This window comes from Moschus berezovskii, chromosome 1, assembly GCF_049115385.1.
Source record: "Moschus berezovskii isolate FMDL1 chromosome 1, NW_MosBer_1.0, whole genome shotgun sequence".
NCBI classification, from domain to species: domain Eukaryota; kingdom Metazoa; phylum Chordata; class Mammalia; order Artiodactyla; family Moschidae; genus Moschus; species Moschus berezovskii.
In genome coordinates, this window is record NC_142460.1 from 88,193,500 (window position 1) to 88,213,245 (window position 19,746).

The following is a 19,746-nucleotide window of genomic DNA, read 5'->3' on the forward strand; positions in this document are numbered from 1 at the left end:
CACTGCAGTATTCTCACCTGGAGAATTCCCATAGACAGAGGATTCCCATAGACAGTCCATGGGGTCGCAAGAGTCGGACACAGCTTAACAACTAAACCAATTATTTAAAGAGATTATAGCCATTCAGATGATAGTGATGATGGTCTGAACCATGAAGAAAAGGAGACAAGTGCTTGAGACAACTGCAAGGTAGATGCCACAGAACTCAATGACTTACTAGTTGTGAGCAGCAGGATTCTGGTCTGTCATCCTTTGGTACTGTCATCCAGATGTTCCTAGGATAAACAAAAGGAAGCCAGGTATCAAGCAGGACTGTGAATCAGATATTTAGTTTATATGCTGAGGACTTAATGATAGGTACCCCCCCAAAAGCTGTCTTTTTAAGAGACCTTCTGACACCTTCCATCTCATAACTTTGATGGGATCAGAAAGGTCTAGTTCATCCATAATGAATCTCACTTATTCATTCTCCCTGTCTCTTTCCTTTTCTCTCTCTCTCTTTCTCTCATTTCTGGGAGGCTTTTAATTCCAGGTGGATGAACATTAGACTTCATTCATTTGCCTTTGTCATAAAGTGGCACATATAAAGGTTGCTTATATCTGATACTTTTGGTGCAACTCTTGCCTGACACTAGCATGACTGAATTTTTCCTTCTCTTTTCTCAAATGTCCTCCCACAATCCAATAACCTCTGGCTGAGGCATGTTTATTAAAGCCAGTGAGAATTAGAGGATTTAAGTGGTCCCTGCTTTATTGACTCAGACTGTAAAGAATCCACCTGCAATGCAGGAGACCCAGATTCTATCCCTGAGTTGGGAAGATCCCCTGGAGAAGGGAATGGCAACCCACTGTAATATTCTTGCCTGGAGAGTTCCATGGACAGAGAAGCCTGGTGGGCTACAGCCCATGGGGTTGCAAAGAGTCTGAGTGACTAACACACACACACAAACACACACACTTTATAATACAGTGTAATTTGGGTAGCCACATCATCCGTTCATAAGACTGAAAATAATCCAGATGTGTATGATAGTGTTTACTGAAAAGTTTCTAGGAGTTTTATGCCTGTTCCCTCCAAATGTGGATCCTGGGGAATGCTGATTGAATTCTTTTCTTTTGGATTCAGCTGCTTGAACAACTGTCTGATTACTTGAAGACAGAGAGATAAACAGACTTTAAATTAGGCAGGGCCAAGGAATAAGGTGCTTCCCTGGGAGCTCAGCTGGTAAAGAATCTGCCTGCAATGCAGGAGACCCCAGTCTGATTCCTGGGTTGGGAAGATCCCCTGGAGGAGGGAACAGCTACCCACTCCGGTATTCTGGTCTGGAGAATTCCATGGACTATTCCATGGGGTCACAAAGAGTCGGACAGGGCTGAATGACTTTCACTTTCAAGGAGTAAGGTGGCAAAATGACAAATGAAGGGGAAAAAAGTTCTGCCTCTGCCATGGATGGTCTAGAGTTTGGTTAAAAGTGGACTTCCAGTCTCTGTGACCTTGGGCAATATATCTAAGCTCTGTGAGCCTCAGCTTTTACTTGTGGATATCCCAGGTGGCACAGTGGTAAAGAATCTGCCTGCCAATGCAGGAGACACAAGAGATGCAGGTTTGATCCCTGAGCTGGGGAGATCACCTGGAATAGGAAATGACAACCCATTCCAATATTCTTGCCTGGAAAATTCCATGGACAAAAGAGCCAGGTGGACTAGAGTCCATGCGGTCGCAAAAGAGTTGGATACAACTTAGTGACTAAATATTAATAACAACAACAAATCCCTTTGATATCTGTAAAATTGAGGTAATATTTCCTTATGGACTGGATATGGAAAGTGCTTAATACAGTGCTTGGCATTTGGTAGCTGCTTACCTAGCCTGTATCCTTTGCCACAGCTCATCTCTGGGGCTTACGTGGAAAAAGTAAGATGAATGAGGATTTCTTAGTTTAAGTAACCTGAATTAATTGACTTTTACGTATTTCTTATCTATGACTGATTCACACACACACCATCCCTCCTCCCCGGGAACTGGTTGGAAACCTGTTTTCCTCCACCTTCATAGAATGCTTATCAGTGATGGGGGCAAAGGTAATATGATACCTGCTGAGAGGAAGCTAATTTTAGATATTCTTCTTTCAACAAATCTTTCAATACACACAAGCAAAATTACTATCAAATAGCAAAATGGAGTTATTTGTCTTCTTTCATCCAAGTTTTTGTTGCTGGAGTTCCTGACATGGATGTTTCTTATTTAAATTGTTTTTCATGTAGAAAAAAAGAAGGAAGCTCAAAGAGACTCTAATTGTTCCCCCTAATAATGGTGAACTGCTTGTACTGATGGGGGGGAAAGTTTTGTTTTTCTCCTCATAATAGAGATTGATGAGTGAAAGAATGATCATTTCTTCAGTCTTTCTAAATATTCTATAATTTGACATAGTTTAGTTCAACAAGCTTCAGTTGAGCTCCAGTTGCGTGTCAGACATTGAGTTGGCACTGTTCACTCAGAGACACCGGATGTGTTACCCAGATCTCCAGTCTGGTAGCCTTTGTGGAAGAGGGTGCCCAGGGAGAGGAGGGGATGCCAGCTGATCTGAGAGAGCTGGTGAGATGGGAACACACAAGCCGAGGTTCTTCACCACAGCTTCAGACCACAAGTCTGTCAGATCATGAGCACCTTCAGATTCAGGATCCCAGTCTGCTCATCCCTACACCCATAGCCAGTGCCCACAGGGACCCTTCTGTCCTAAGTGTTTCTCAGTTGAGAGACCAGGAGAAGAAGGTAGTGAGGAAGCCAGGTGTCCCAGGTGTCCTTCTCTTTCTGCACTTCTGCACTCTTAAAAATGAAAATATTTCAACTAAAGTTTGGCTCTGTGCAATTGTCAGCCAATTTTCAGCCTTGTCTTTGGAGAGGCAGTGCAGTACATTGGTTAAAAGTCTGGGCTGTATCATTAGATTGCCTGGATTATCTCCCAGTTTTACACCTTATTGATTGTGTGACTTTAGACAAGTTGTTCAACCTCTTTATGTCCCAGTTTCCTTATCTATAAAACTGGGGTTATTAATATTATCTACCTCGTTGATTATTAAAGGACTTAACTGAGCTAATACACATTGTTCAAGGTCATCGAGCACAGACAGCATGTCTTATTTAACATTGAAACCCCAGAATCCAGCATATTACCTGGTACACTGGGGGAGATTACTGAGTGAACAAGTCTAATATATAGGCTGGTATAGTAGTCAGTGACTGACAAAGCACTCTTCCATCATTAACTCATTTGATCCTCAGGGTATCTCTCAAGATAAATAAAGGAGATGGGCAGGCTAGGTGTCATCATCTCCATTTACAAATAAGAAAATTAGTGCACTGAAAGGTAGAGTGACTTACCAGAGGAAGCACAGCTGTAAATGACAGAGCTGGTTAATTCTCCTGACTCTATTTCTAGCCCTCTCCTCTTCCCATTTTTTGGTTGTCTTTCAGTCCTATGCATGTTTAGTGGAACTCAAAGGAGGTCCAACTGAAAGAAAAAAAAAAGAACGCAGATGGCTTGTTTAGCTTTCTGAAAAAGAATGAACTTCTTACTACTGTTTTTCAGTTGCTAAGTCATGTCCAACCCTTTGCGACCCCCATGAACTGCAGCACTCCAGGTTCCTCTGTCCTCCGCTATCTCCCAGAGTTTGCTCAAATTCATGTCCATTGAGATAGTGATGTTATCTAACCATCTAACCCTCTGCAGCTCCTTCTTACTGTAAATATACTCAAAAGAGAAACCTCAAGTTAAAGGTTTGGAAAGTTTCTATTTTGGGAGGTAGGGAGGAGAGCAGAGGATATTTTACGAGAATTAGGAAGTTCTTTCAAAGTGAAAAAGTAACAGAGAATCATCAAGGAAAATTTTGTTAGATTTTATTACATAAACATTTAAAACACATATATAGAAAGTCATAATTAAAAGGAAAATAAACTAAAAACTATTGCAGCAAGTATGCCAGATGGTTAAAAGTTTCAATATTGAAAGAGCTCATAGAATTTAAAACCATGAATTCAAAAAAGTGGGCAAAGGATATTAAGAGTTTTCAAATGAGGAAAAGCACATAGTTGGTGAACATATATAAATATTTTAACTTTACTTAATAAAAGAAGTACGAATTTTTTTTAAGTGATATATCGATTTTTTTGATGAAGAATACCAAGACTGAGGATTCCCCTGGTGGTCCAGTGGTTAAGACTCTGTGCTTCCAATGCAGGAGGTGCGGGTTCCATCCCTTGTCAGGGAACTAAGATCCTACATGCTGCATAGTGCAGCAAAAAAAATATATATATATATATGAAGACTGTAAAGATAATGCTGGTGCAGTGAGGAAATGGCTATTTTTATAACATATTGTCTGTTAAATAACTGCCTTTAAATTGTTGATCACAGTTGACCAAGGATTTCAGTTTTTGAATTTCTACCCTAAAGAAATGATCGGAAATATGTTTAAAAATTTATACCTAGATGTGTTCGTCACAGTGTTTATTAATGAAAGTGAAACACTAGAAACAACTTGTGTGTCCAATAATAATGTAGAGGTTAAATAAATTATGGTGGGGGTGAAGCAGCACAAACTAGCAGCTAGAAGCGTGGATTTAGAGTCTCACAACCTAGGTTCAAATCCTGACTCTGCCAGTTATTAGCCCTGTAGGCTTAGATACCTCTCCATGTCTCACTTTGCTCATCTATACACTGGGAATGACAAGAGCACCTACCACAAAAGGGTTGTTTTGTGACTTGAATGAATCATTATACGTTTACAATTCTCAAATCTTCAAAGCTCTAAAAACATAAAGGTTTTTTAGAATTTAATTATCATGATTAAATAACAGAAGCTACCATAACTTTATTCCACTTACTGTGGCTATTTTCCACTACTGTGATTAAGATTGAGTATTAATTCTTTTCTATACTGTTACTTTCCTTATAGAATCTCTAAGATTCTTTTTATAAATTAATAACCCTCATGCACAAGTGAAAAGATTAGTTTTGAGGACAAAACTCACTGAAGTCAGGCATATCCACTTTGAGCTAACTCTTCTTTCCAAAGTTTCTTTGGAAATAATATATTATATTGTGAAAGCTGGACTGTAAAGAAGGCAGGGCGACAGAGAATTGATACCTTCGAACTGTGGTGCTGGAGAAGACTCCTGAAATTCCCTTTGACAGAAAGGAGATCAAACCAGTCAGTCTAAAAGGAAATCAACCCTGAATACCCGTTTGAAGGGCTGATGCTGAAGCTGAAGCTCCAGTTTTTTGGTCATCTGATTCGAACAGCCGACTCATTGGAAAAGTCCCTGATGCTGGGAAAGATTGAGGATAGAAGTAGAAGAGGGCGTCAGTGGATCAGATGCCTGGATGGCATCACTGATGCAATGGACATGAACTTGGACAAACTTCGGGAGATGGTGAAGGACAGGGAGGCCTGGTATGCTGCAGTCCATGGAGTCTCAAAGAGTTGGACACGCCTGGGCGACTGAACAGCAAAAACAATATTATGAACATGCAGATTATTGAGCTCCACCCCTAGAAGTTCTGAGTTAGTAAGTCTGGGGAGAAGACAAATGTCCACCTTTTACAGCTCCCAAAGTGATGCTGGTGATGCTGATCCATGGACCACACATTAAGTAGTCCTGCTATAATCCATGCCTTAATTTTTAACACCCCTTATGTTGCACCTTTTTTTTTCAAAATTTTTTATTAGAAAACTGAAATTTACAATGTATTTATATCACTCACTGAGTACATAGCATTTAAAAACAACGTCATTACAGAAAGATAACAAAAATACAAAGTCTTAAAACCTACGGGATATGGAAAACATTATCCACTGAAGCCTTAAATGTAGTAGACTTTACATAAAAAGGAAAAGCAATGAGTATACAAGTATACAGCCAGTTTAAGAAGTTAGCAAAATAAACAGAATAATCATAAAGAAAAGAAAGCAACTAATACATGCCAAGTATTAATGCAATAAAAATAAAGATAAAATTGAGAGGCTCAACAGAGTCAAAGCTGCCTTAAAAAGCTTCTCTAAAAAGGGAAACATCAGGTAACAATAATCAATAAGAAAAATCTTGCAAATAAACAATACTCAAAATGGGAATTACTCATAGAAGCATTAAGAATATAAATAGTAGAAACAACTTTATGCCTATACATTCGAAGATCTAGTAGTCCTGCTGTAATCCATGCCTTAATTTTTAACACCCCTTATGTTGCACCTTTTTAATGTGAACATTTTCATTTCTGAATATCTTCAGCTTGCTTTTTAGATTTTCATTCTCCTGTCCTTTTTTTCTATGCTGTGTTTTTATGTCCAGGAGTAGTAATATAATAAACTTATCTATCACTTTCTAAACACTTATCAGGTGCCGGTAATGGTATTAGCTCTATTGGTAATGGTAATGGCTCTATTCATATTATTTTTTCATCCTGCAACAACCATGAAAGGAGGACATTGTTATCTTGACTTTAGAGGTGAGAAAACTGAGGTGCCAGGACTCCCAGTGAGTGAGAGGAGCAATTTAGTTTCCATTTTACTGTCCTACCTCTTTCATACAATGGTACACGTCACTAAGTCTCCCGTGACAGGCTTTCTCAGTCCTGCCCCAGCTGCTTAGTTCCCCAGTATAGAATGCCCCTCTTCTCATCACCCATCCACATCCCATCCAGGCCTTCTACACCAGGAAGCTTTCCTAGCTTTGTCCTGCCACAGCCCACACCCCTCTACATCTTTTATTCTTATCTGGCCATTGAGCCTATATGTTTGCATTTTCATACCAAGGGATTTTGTCTTCCTAACTGGACTTGGAACTCCTTAAAGGAAGGGCCCGTCTCTTACATCTCTGGGTCCCCCTTGGAACAGCTGTGATGGGGACTGATTGCTGCCTTACCCTCCTTCCTGCTGTCCTCCTTTCCTTTCCTCCCAGTCTCCTCCTGTCCCTGCCTGCTGCTGCTGCTGCTGCTAAGTCGCTTCAGTCGTGTCTGACTCTGTGTGATCCCATTGATGGCAGCCCACCAGGCTCCTCTGTCCCTGGGATTCTCCAGGCAAGAATACTGGAGTGGGTTGCCATTTCCTTCTCCGTGTCCCTGCCTAATTTGGTAAAATCAAACCACATCAGTGAGAAGTTGGAAAATAGATGAGGTTGAACCCTTCTTAATGCCCTTCCCTGCAGTGCAGTTGTGGGTGGTTTGCTCATGTCCACAGTGTCATGAGAAGGAACTTTTCCTTGGGGCTCTGCACTGGGCAGCCAAGTACCTGCAGTGCCCTTTAACCCTTGGATCTTCTTGAGGGTTTCTAGACATCTTCCTCTCCTTTCATATTTCTTCAAATCTCATGTCTTTTGTTTTACTTCCCAGTTTCATTGTGCATCCTTGTCTTCATTCAAGTATCTGTCAAGAGGTCTCACCTGCCCACTCCTAACTTGTACATCTTTGGGGCCACTTCCCCCTTAACAAGACCTCCTGGGGCCAGTACAGTGGGACACATTCATCTGGTCTGTATCCTTTGGTTCTTTTTTGCCCTCCACTCCCTTCCCCCTTCTCTTCCTCCTCTTTCCTTCCTTTCCTTTCTCCCTCCCTCTTTCTCCTGAGGTCATTATTCCTGATATTGTGTGGGTGGCATTATAAAGTGACTCTGATGGCTTACACGTCTCAGGGCTTGTAATGGCCCTTTTGTAATTTCCCCAAAATTTGTGAAGGGTCTGCCGAGCAGCTGGGCCTCATAGTGAAGGGTGAGATTTCTGTGATGCTTTCGTTTCCTCCCTGTCCGTTAGTATGAAAGTGCTGGTTGTTTTCTGCCTCAGGGAGCTGCACTGCTAAACTGACACCATGATTTTAGATTCAGATAGGTTTCTCATTCAGAAGGCTTTTTGTGACCCTGGTTATGAGCCAGCTCTGGGGTGATCCTGACACCCTCCTTCAGTGTCTCCTGGGGCCTCCATTCCCTCGCCTTGGGGCCTCATTCCATATTCTTGGAAGATTTCTGAGTGAAACCCTAGGATAAAAGTCATTCTGAGGACTGCCCTTTACTGGTTCCAGGGTTTACAATGTTATCGGTAGAGGTACTAAGCATTGAATATATTGTTTTGTTTAAGCCTGTCAAAAACTTTAGTTAGGTTTTATCACAATACAGTGGGGAAACTGAGGTTTAGGAGGTTAAGTAACTTGCCTGATGTCTCATGGCCAGCAAGTGGAACAGGCTAGATTCAAAAGCTCATAGTCAAAATTTAGTTTCTGGGAACTTTCTTCCATCCTTCAGAAAATATGATTTTGCCAGAAGCTCTCATATACATGGTTCTGACAGTGTCAATGGGTACACCCTTTCTGGAGGACAATTTGGCAGTGCATATTAAAAGTTTTAAAAATGTTCTTACACTTTAACAATTTCCATGCCTGAAGTTATGCTAAGGAAATGAACATTAGTATATGTAAAGATTTAAACCCAAGGAAGTTCTGCTGTGCTGTGCTCAATTGTGTTTGACTCTTTGCAACCCCATGGACTATAGCCTGCCAGGGTCCTCTGTCCATGGAATTTTCCAGGCAAGAATACTGGAGTGGGTTGCCATTTCCTACTTTCAGGGGATCTTCCTTACTCAGGGATCAAACTGGCTTCTGAGTCTCCTGCATTGGCCACTGAGCCACCTGATATCAAGGAAGTTCAGGGCAGCGATTTTCATAATATGAAAAATTTGAAACAGGCTCCATGTCCAACAAAAAGGAATTGGCTAAATTAAGTATGATACACAGAGACAGTGAAATACCAAGCAGTCATTATAAATTATTTGAAAAAAAAAGAACATTTGGTGGCATAGAAATGTGTTCACTATGTAATAAATAACATACTATAGGATTTCAGATATGTAGTATATAAACATATATAAACGGGAGAAGGCAATGGCAAGCCACTCCAGCACTCTTGCCTAGAAAATCCCATGGATGGAGGAGCCTGGTAGGCTGCAGTCCGTGGGGTCGCTAAGGGTCGGACACGACTGAGCGACTTCACTTACACTTTTCACTTTCACACATTGGAGAAGGAAATGGCAACCCACTCCAGTGTTCTTGCCTGGAGAATCCCAGGGACGGGGGAGCCGGGTGGGCTTCCGTCTATGGGGTCACACAGAGTCGGACATGACTGAAGTGACTTAGCAGCAGCAGCAGTATATATAAAAACTATGAAGAGTTTGTGAGATTAAAGGGATAGTTTTTATTTTCTTGTATCTTTTTTCCATATGTAATAATTACTTTTTAAATTGACATTGAGGTCTTTAAATTTTGTATGTGTTTAGTTTTTAATTAGGAAAATGGCTGCTCATTGTTTGAACGTGTGGTCTTTGTTCATATTTACCAGTGCTCCCACTTTATATTTACAGCTTTCCCCACAAACAAGCATTTCTCCAGACGCCAAATTCTCTGCTCGGTTTTGTTGTTGTTGCTGTTGTTGTTTTAGGGTTTTGGGGGCGGGAGGGGGGTTGGTTGGTGCAGGTTTTCATGCACTTTTTCTCATTGGCCCATTGTGCTGTGGTGTTCTGACCAGGTCCCTTCCAAATCTCCTGTGCTGTTGGCTCACACTGGTCTCCTGCACTCATCATGCTGCCCCCCTTCCATCAGGCCTCACGGCGTCTTTGCAAAGAGCCCTCATTCTTGCCTCAGCTGTTCTTCCTTCTCTCACCACTCTCACCATCTGTCTGCTGCTTCCTTCACCAGCCCCTTTGCATTTCCCTTTTCTGTTTCAACAGGGCCCACCTGTCTGTCTCTCAACTATTTCTATTCTCCATTTAGCTGGTAATCCTTGGCCTGATCATTTCAGCTTCTGTTTTGGGCCTTCTGTAAGCGTTGTTTCAGGTAATTTAAGAGCAATCTCCCCCAAAAGGAATTCAGTTCTTTTATGAAAAAAACAAGTTTCACCACACGCTCTTCTGAGAGGGGTGTGGAGTTTTCTGATGCGTGCCTTTTTCTTTAGGACCTAAGTTGTAGATGGAACAGTTTAACCTCAGAAAAACAAAATATTAAACAAAATACTAATTAGCATTTCCTCTATAAAATATATGTATATTACCCCTGACTACCCAAAAAAATAGTTTGTGACACATCATTTCCATCTCTGAGAATGAATCCTAAGGAGATCTCTGTCATGTGTTAAAAAGAAGTAGTTTAAACTAGGTTGATTGAAATGTTGTTTGTAATAGTAAAAAATAAGAAATATCTTAAATGCCCAGCAGTACATCATTAGCTATGGACATTTTTATTCATATATTCCATAAACTACTATAAAGACATTGAATATGATTATTCTGTATTTATGGCAATAAATAAACAAGGTAGCAGACTGGAATATATGAGGATCCCATTTCTGTAAAATTATACATCGATGTCTGTAAAGAATCACCAAAGGAAATTTTCTTGATGATGGACTTTGAGTAATTTTAATTTTCTGTTTAATTTCTTCTCTATATTTTTTTTATATTGCTCGACTATTTAAGGCTAGCAAACCTTGTTTTTAAACAAAAATAGTCTTAAGTGTTTTTTTTTATAAATTATATAACTAACTTCAGTTTTTTATTTAGTTTACTAATGTTTACTATGAAAGCATCAAACATCCTTTGCTTGGCTTCTTAGTATGAAATCTGTCATTCATACTAGAGATAATTTACATGATAGTTTCAGTCAGTTCAGTTCAGTTCAGTTGCTCAGTCGTGTCCAACTCTATGCGACCCCATGAATCACAGCACGCTAGGCCTCCCTGTCCATCACCAACTCCCGGAGTTCACCCAAACTCATGTGCATCGAGTCGGTGATGCCATCCAGCCATCTCATCCTCTGTCGTCCCTTTTTCCTCCTGCCCCCAATCCCTCCCAGAATCAGGGTCTTTTCCAATGAGTCAACTCGTCGCATGAGGTGGCCAAAGTATTGGAGTTTCAGCCTCAGCATCAGTCCTTCCAATGAACACCCAGGACTGGTCTCCTTTAGGATCGACTGGATGGTTCTGCTTGCAGTCCAAGGGACTCCAACACCACAGTTCAAAAGCATCAATTCTTCAGCGCTCAGCTTTCTTCACAGTCCAACTCTCACATCCATACATGACCACTGGAAAAACAATAGCCTTGACCAGATGGACCTTTGTTGGCAAAGTAATGTCTCTGTCTTTTAATATGCTATCTAGTTTGGTCATAACTTTCCTTCCAAGGAGTAAGCGTCTTTTAATTTCATGGCTGCAATCAGCATCCACAGTGATTTTGGAGCCCAAAAAAATAAAATCTGACACTGTTTCCACTGTTTCCCCATCTATTTCCCATGAAGTGATGGGACCGGATGCCATGATCTTATTTTTCTGAATGTTGAGCTTTAAGCCAACTTTTTCACTCCCCTCTTTCACTTTCATCAAGAGGCTCTTTAGTTTTTCTTCACTTTCTGCCATAAGAGTGGTATCATCTGAATATCTGAGGTTATTGATATTTCTCCCAGCAATCTTAATTCCACTTTGTGCTTCTTCCAGCCTTGCATTTCTCATGATGTACTCTGCATATAAGTTAAATAAGTAGGGTGACAATATACAGCCTTGACGTACTCCTTTTCCTATTTGGAACCAGTCTGTTCCATGTCCAGTTCTAACTGTTGCTTCCTGACCTGCATACAGGTTTCTCAAGAGGCAGGTCAGGTGGTCTGGGATTCCCATCTCTTTCAGAATTTTCCACAGTTTATTGTGATCCACATAGTCAAAGGCTTTGGCATGGACAATAAAGCAGAAATAGATGTTTTTCTGGAACTCTCTGGCTTTTTCAAGGATCCACACGATGTTGGCAATTTGATCTCTGGTTCCTCTGCCTTTTCTAAAACCAGCTTGAACATCTGGAAGTTCACGGTTCATGTATTGCTGAAGCCTGTCTTGGAGAAATTTGAGCATTACTTTGCTAGCATGTGAGATGAGTGCAATTGTGTGGTAGTTTGAGCATTCTTTGGCATTGCCTTTCTTTGGGATTGGAATGAAGACTGACCTTTTCCAGTCCTGTGGCCACTGCTGAGTTTTCCAAATTTGCCGGCATATTGAGTGCAGCACTTTCAAAGCATTATCTTTCAGGATTTAGCATAGCTCAACTGGAATTCCATCACCTTCACTAGCTTTGTTCATGGTGATGATTTCTAAGGCCCACTTGACTTCACATTTCAGGATGTCTGGCTCTAGGTGAGTGATCACACCATCCTGATTATCTGGGTTGTGAAGATCTTTTTTGTACAGTTCTTCTGTGTATTCTTGCCACCTCTTCTTAATATCTTCTGCTTCTGTTAGGTCCATACCATTTCTCTCCTTTATTGTACCCATCTTTGCATGAAATGTTCCCTTGGTATCTCTAATTTTCTTGAAGAGTTCTCTAGTCTTTCCCATCCTGTTGTTTTCCTCTATTTCTTTGCATTGATCACTGAGGAAGGCTTTCTTATCTCTCCTTGCTATTCTTTGGATCTCTGCATTCAGATGCTTACATCATTCCTTTTCTCCTTTGCTTTTCGCTTCTCTTCTTTTCACAGCTATTTGTAGGGCCTCCTCAGATAGCCATTTTGCTTTTTTGCATTTCTTTTCCATGAGGATGGTCTTGATCCCTGTCTCCTGTTCAATGTCACGAACTTCTGTCCATAGTTCATCAGGCACTCTATCAGATCTAATCCCTTAAATCTATTTCTCACTTCCACTGTATAATCATAAGGGATTTGATTTAGGTCATACCTGAATGGTCTAGTGATTTTCCCTACTTTCTTCAATTTAAGTCTGAATTTGGCAATAAGGAGTTCATGACCTGAGCTTCAGTCAGCTCCTGGTCTTGTTTTTGCTGCATTGGCTGCAATGGACCATGCCAAGGCGCAGCCGCGAGGAGCTATCCCATGTCCAAGGTTAGGGGTAGCGGCCAAGAGGAGAAACCCCACCCAAGGAGCGGTAGCAGCATGGGTGCAGGAGGGCCAAGAGGAACTACTCCACATTCAAGGTCAGGAGGGGCAACCTCATCCAAGGTAAGGAGCAGCGGCTGCACTTTGCTGGAGCAGCTGTGAAGAGATACCCCACATCCAAGGTAAGAGAAACCCAAATAAGACAGTAGGTGTTGCGAGAGGGCATCAGAGGGCAGACACACTGAAACCATAATCACAGAAAACTAGCCAATCTGATCACAGGGACCACAGCCTTGTCTAACTCAATGAAACTAAGCCATGCTGTGTGGGGCCACCCAAGACGGTTGGGTCATGGTGGAGAGGTCTGACAGAATGTGGTCCACTGGAAAAGGGAATAGCAAACCACTTCAGTATACTTGCTTTGAGAACCCCATGAACAGTATGGAAAAACAAAATAATAGGATACTGAAAGAGGAACTCCCCAGGTCGGTAAGTGCCAATATGCTACTGGAGATCAGTGGAGAAATAACTCCAGAAGCAATGAAAGGATGGAGCCAAAGCAAAAACAGTACCCAGTTGTGGATGTGACTGGTGATAGAAGCAAGGCCCGATGCTGTAAAGAGCAATATTGCATAGGAACCTGGAATGTTAGGTCCATGAATCAAGGCAAATTAGAAGTGGTCAAACAGGAGATGGCAAGAGTGAACGTTGACATTCTAGGAATAAGCGAACTAAAATGGACTGGAATGGGTGAATTTAACTCAGATGACCATTATATCTACTACTGTGGACAGGAATCCCTTAGAAGAAATGGACTAGCCTTCATAGTCAACAAAAGAGTCCAAAATGCAGTACTTGGATGCAATCTCAAAAACGACAGAATGATCTCTCTTCATTTCCAAGGCAAATCATTCAATATCACAGTAATCCAAGCCTATGCCCCAACCAGTAACGCTGAAGAAGCTGAAGTTGAACAGTTCTGTGAAGACATACAAGACCTTTTAGAACTAACACCCAAAAAAGATGTCCTTTTCATTATAGGGGACTGGAATGCAAAAGTAGGAAGTCAAGAAACAACCTGGAGTAACAGGCAAATTTGGCCTTGGAGTATGAAATGAAGCAGGGCAAATCGCTAATAGAGTTTTGTCAAGAGAATGCACTGGTCATAGCAAACACCCTCTTCCAACAACACAAGAGAAGACTCTACACATGGACATCACCAGATGATCAACACCAAAATCAGATTGATTATATTCTTTGCAGCCAAAGATGGAGAAACTCTATACAGTCAGCAAAAACATGATAGTTTAAAAAATAATAATAGAATGGATTCCTGATTACTTAAAATCCAGCTTAAGAAAATTAGGTTTTTGGGGCCCATATGTGCCTCTAATCAAGTCCTACTCTTTTTTCCACTCCCAAATTTGTATTTCACATTCCCTTACCTTATAGTTTTATGGGATACACGTGTTCAGTTGTTCATTACACTACATCTTAGTGTTATTGTAATGAACTATGGTTCATATGCAATCAGTAAATAAATATTTAATAAACAAATATCAATAAATATTTACATTGCAATAAATAAGGAAATTGTGTCAATATACACAGATGTCACATTGTTTATACAATATTTTACCCACACATAAACGTTCTGTATCACCAAGGATCAGCAACTGACCACAGAGTATATTAACACAGCTGGATGCAGCATGCTCTGAATCTCTGCTCACCAGGCTCATCCACACCAAGTTCTCCTCTTGGCTAACTTTGGCATCATATCCTGTATGGAAAGTGCTTGTTACACATGCCCTGATCTTCAGGCATTTTGTCCTGAGGCAGCTTTCTCAACCTTTTTGAACCTTCTTGTAAAAAGCTGTCTTTCTCTTTTCTCATATTTTCAGAGCATGCACGCATGCTAAGTCACTTCAGTCATGTCCTGGCTCTTTTTGGTCCCATGGACTGTAGCCCACTAGTCTCTTTTGTCCATGGGATTTTCTAGGCAAGAACTGGAGTAGGTATCCATTTCCTTTTCCTGGGGTTGCTCACAGGTATCGAACCTGAATCTCTTATATCTCCTGCATTGGCAGGAGGGTTCTTTACCACTAGTGCCACCTGGGAAGCCCAGCATTTGCAGTAGCATTTTTTATTAAGAATATAATGTATATTGTGATTATGTTAATGTTTTTATTAAGATTTCTGTTGGTTTTATTAATATTCTATTTACAACATGATGTAGGATTTCTTTTTCTGTTTTTTTTTTTCCCATAGGAAAACAGTCCATAATCTCTGGTTTACTGTCAATGCTGGTTTTTTAGGATGAGAGATTTGTGTTTTAAAAAATACATATTTTACCTTTTATGAGAAACACCTGTGTTTCCCTGAACAATCCCTAAATTGTTTAATTTGCATTGTTTTGAACTTTGTACAAATGGAGTCATGGTCTTTCATTCTTCTTCAATGTATATTTTTTAAAATATTTTATTTGTGAGAGTAATACATGTTAATGGCAATAGCTATGGTTCATTCATTTTCACTGCTGTATGGAATTTTATTGTTCATGTGTACTAAAAGTTATATATCCTCCTATCATCCAGTAATGAATATTTGTAGTTTCCTGCTGTTGTTTAAAAAGAAAAATGTTGTTATAAACATTTTTGTATATGATTCCTTGACATATTGTCCAAAAATCTCTAGTGTATTTTACCTAGGGGTAGAAGTGCTGGGCTTACGGTATGCACATTTTCATGTTTACTAGATAATGTGAGATGGATTTGCAAAGTGATTTTACCAATTCAGACTTCCACCATTAATTTATGAGACTTCTCATTTATTCACATCATTGCCAACAGTTGAGTTGCCACCAAATTGTTGTGATTTTAATTTGATTATAAATGTGTATATGTTTCTTTCCTTGTCGACTGATTTTTTCCTCTATGAAATGTCTGTTGATGTCTTTTGCCCATTGTTTTCCTATTGGGAGGTTTCTGTTTTTCTTACAATAGGAATACTGTGTATTCTCGATACTACTTTTTTTCAGTTACATTGCCGCAACTATCCTCTTCCTACTTGCAGCTTACCTTTTCACTTTATATACCTTTATATGAATGGTAGTTCTTAGTGTAATATAGTTGAATTTATCATATTTCTTTTGTTGTTTGTGCTTTTTTTACTTAAGAACTCTTTCTATATTTAAGGTTATAAAGACATTCTATATTTTCTCCTAAATTTTAAAATTTTTTGTCTATCACATTTAAATCTTCAAGCCATTTGCAATTGATTTTTGTATATAATCTGAGTACATATTCAATTGATTTTTTCCCATGTGGTTAACCAGTTGTCCCAATACTCTTATTGCATAGACTGCCCTTTCTCCTGCTAGTACAGATGCTGCCAGTTATTCATGAATCACCCATGCATGCATGAATCTGCTTTTGGGCTCTCTGTTCTGTAATATTTGTCTTCTCTGCCATCATCAATTGTCTCAATTATTCCAGCATAATGTTGTTTTGGCAACTGGTAGGGTGGGTCTTCCTTCCATATTCTTCCTCAGGAGTATTGACTATTCTCAGCCCATTGCTCATCCGTATAATTTTCAGAAGTTTGCCAAATTGTGCACATGCAGCACACATAGCCACTATCAAGTGCACACATGCACACATATACCTGTTGAGATTTTTATTAGTATTGCAGTGAATTTAGAGATCTATTTGGGAAGAACTGCCATCATAACAATATTGATATCAACATACCCATGAACACAAAAGAGATCTCCCTTTATTTAAATTTTCTTCAAAGTTTTCAGTAATGTTTGAAATTTTCCATAAAGTTCTTGCACATATATAATTCATTCTATTTTTGAGAAACTTACTTTTTTCTATTATAAATAATATTTGCTTACAAAGTATATATTTCTGTTACTGATGATTAATAGAAATGCAGTTGACTTTTTTGTATTATAGTATGTCTAGTAATTCCAATTATTTGAACATAGATTCTAAGATTATCATGTTGTCTATAATTAATGATAATTTTATTTTTTTTCTAAACCTTACACTTATATCTTTTCACTAAGTTACTAAACTGTCTAAAACTTCTGAGAAAATGTTAAATGTTAATGTCTTGTTCCTGATTTTAAGGGGAAGGCTTTTAACATTTTATCATTACACGCTGTGCTCAGCACCTGTAGCACCAAGTTTCTGTGTATTTTGGAGTCTACTTTTCTCATACTTGATTGGAAAGAACTCAACTCAAAGTTAACCTCGGACAAAGAGGCAGGATTGTTTGCCTTAGTTTAGATTACTTGGGCTAACATAGTGGAGAAAGAGGATCCTCTGTGTGGTCCACCCCTCAGTCACTAGAGTTTGACATTGGGGTTGAGCGGCAAAGCCCAACTGATATTCTCTGCACATGCATTTTCCTCTGAAACCTTGAGGGAAAGATTTGAGTAGTTGTGAGTCCCCAACCAAAGCCATGTCATAATGCAGTGGATAGGTATCAGCATCACACATTGTTGGGTCCCACTCCAGAGATTATAACTCAGAAGGTCTGAGTTGGAGCCTGAGAATTCACATTTCTAAGAAGTTCTATGGCAAGCCACTCCAGTACTCTTGCCTAGAAAACCCCATGGATGTAGGAGCCTGATGGGCTGCAGTCCATGGGATCGCTAAGGGTCGGACACGACTGAGCGACTTCACTTTCACTTATCACTTTCATACATTGGAGAAGGAAATGGCAACCCACTCCAGTGTTCTTGCCTGGAGAATCCCAGGGACGGGGGAGCCTGGTGGGCTTCCGTCTATGGGGTCACACAGAGTCATACACAACTGAAGTGACTTAGCAGCAGCAGCTTAGCAGCAGCAGCAAGAAGTTCTCAGGTGATGCTGATGCTGCTGGTTTTGGAATCATGCTTTGAAAAACACTGCCCTAATACTCTCTTTAAAACATCCTAACAGTGGGCAGAAGAGAGACAAGGCAACAGAATTATTAAAGTACCTGAGAAGGAAGGAGGAAACCTCCAAAGAGTGACAGCAGCTAACCATGAGTATCATCCCTGGAGGATGACAGTCAGCTACCTCCAAACATGGGAGGATGGAAAAAGAGGGAAATGCAGGAGATTTGAGACAATGAACAATATAAGGAATTCACAGAAAAGTATGAAGGGAGCCATGAGTAAACAAACACATCAGGTGGGGCTGATCATTCAGTTTGCATCCCACAAAGAACATTGAGGGGAAGGATAATAGACCCATGTAGCTTTGGGAAGAAGTGGCAGCATGATCATTTAAACCACAGTTCCTTGTGAAGATCTCTTCCACATAGTGCTGGGCCTCTGCCAGGCAAGACAGTAAGTGCTGTACAAACCAGAAACCCAAGCTCCAAGAAGTGACAGGTTTAATGCAAGTTTCCTATTAAGCAGATAAACTGGATTTAGTCTTAAAGTAGAAAGGAAAGGGGGAAGCATTACAAGCAAACAAGGCTCAAAGTCACCTTCCTCACTTCAGGAGCTGCAACTCCAGAAGTCAGAGTCTTTGACTTGGGCTCAGGCCTGCAAGATGGCAGGGGTGGGACAGGGAGAGTCACTGGAGGAGGAGGAGGTTGGGACTTTGCCGTGCTGGAGGGAAGGCAATACCAGAAGTGCCAAAGAGAGCCAAAGAGTTACTCTACACATAGGACTGGAATCATATGATGTTTTCGAATTTGGGTTTTTACTCATCAACAGTGTGAATAAGCAACTGATTAAGAAGGGAGTGGGTTCTTTTCTCCCTGTCCATACCTGCTGCCAACCACCTCCCAGTCAAGGGCTAGCTGGCTCTCTGGGGTGTCACGTCTTAAAGCTGCCTCTAGCTTTGGTAGTGTACAACATGTCAGAGCTGGAAAGATCTGCAGAACTGATCTTCCCTGGTCCAGCAGGTCCCAGACAGCAGGAGTGACTTGCCAAAGGTCAACCAGAGTAACTGAATTCATTCATTTACTTTATTTCACAAATTTGTCATTAGGACTACTTGATTCAATTCATTGACATACTGAAACATAAAAATCAGTATCCCCATATTTACTATATAAAATCTGAAAAACTTGTCTTAGATTTATATAGTATCTTGCCTCTGGGTAAACTCAAGTAGCTTCATAGGTATAAGGGCATAGAAACCATGGAGAATTATATTCTGAGGAAGGGTTTGGGTGTTTTTGTTATGGTTGTCTTCGGCTTATTTTAATGATGAAGCTTCATTTTAATAATAAACTTTGGCTTCTCAGACTGATGCATCTGATCCCACCAGTTCACTGGAGCCCAGATTCTTCTTGCTGTGATCGCAGAGTAAATGACATTATGCTCAATGTTTCAAGAGAAACGGAAATAGTACCATGTGTCAAAGGGAACATCTCACAACTTGCTTATTTTTAAGGCATTAAGGGAAAAAATTGATCACTGAGGAAGGCTTTCTTATCTCTCCTTGCTATTCTTTGGAACGAGGAGAGTGAAAAGGTTGGCTTGAAGCTCAACATTCAGAAAACAAAGATCATGGCATCTGGTCCCATCGCTTCATGGGAAATAGATGGAAAAACAGTGGAAACTGTGTCAGACTTTATTTTTTTGGGCTCCAAAATCACTGCAGATGCTTATTGCAGCCAGGAAATTAAAAGATGCTTACTCCTTGGAAGGAAAGTTATGACCAACCTAGATAGCATATTAAAAAGCAGAGACATTACTTTGCCAACCAAGGTCTGTCTAGTCAAGGCTATGGTTTTTCCCGTGGTCATGTATGGATGTGAGAGTTGGACTGTGAAGAAAGCTGATCGCCGAAGAATTGATGCTTTTGAACTGTGGTGTTGGAGAAGA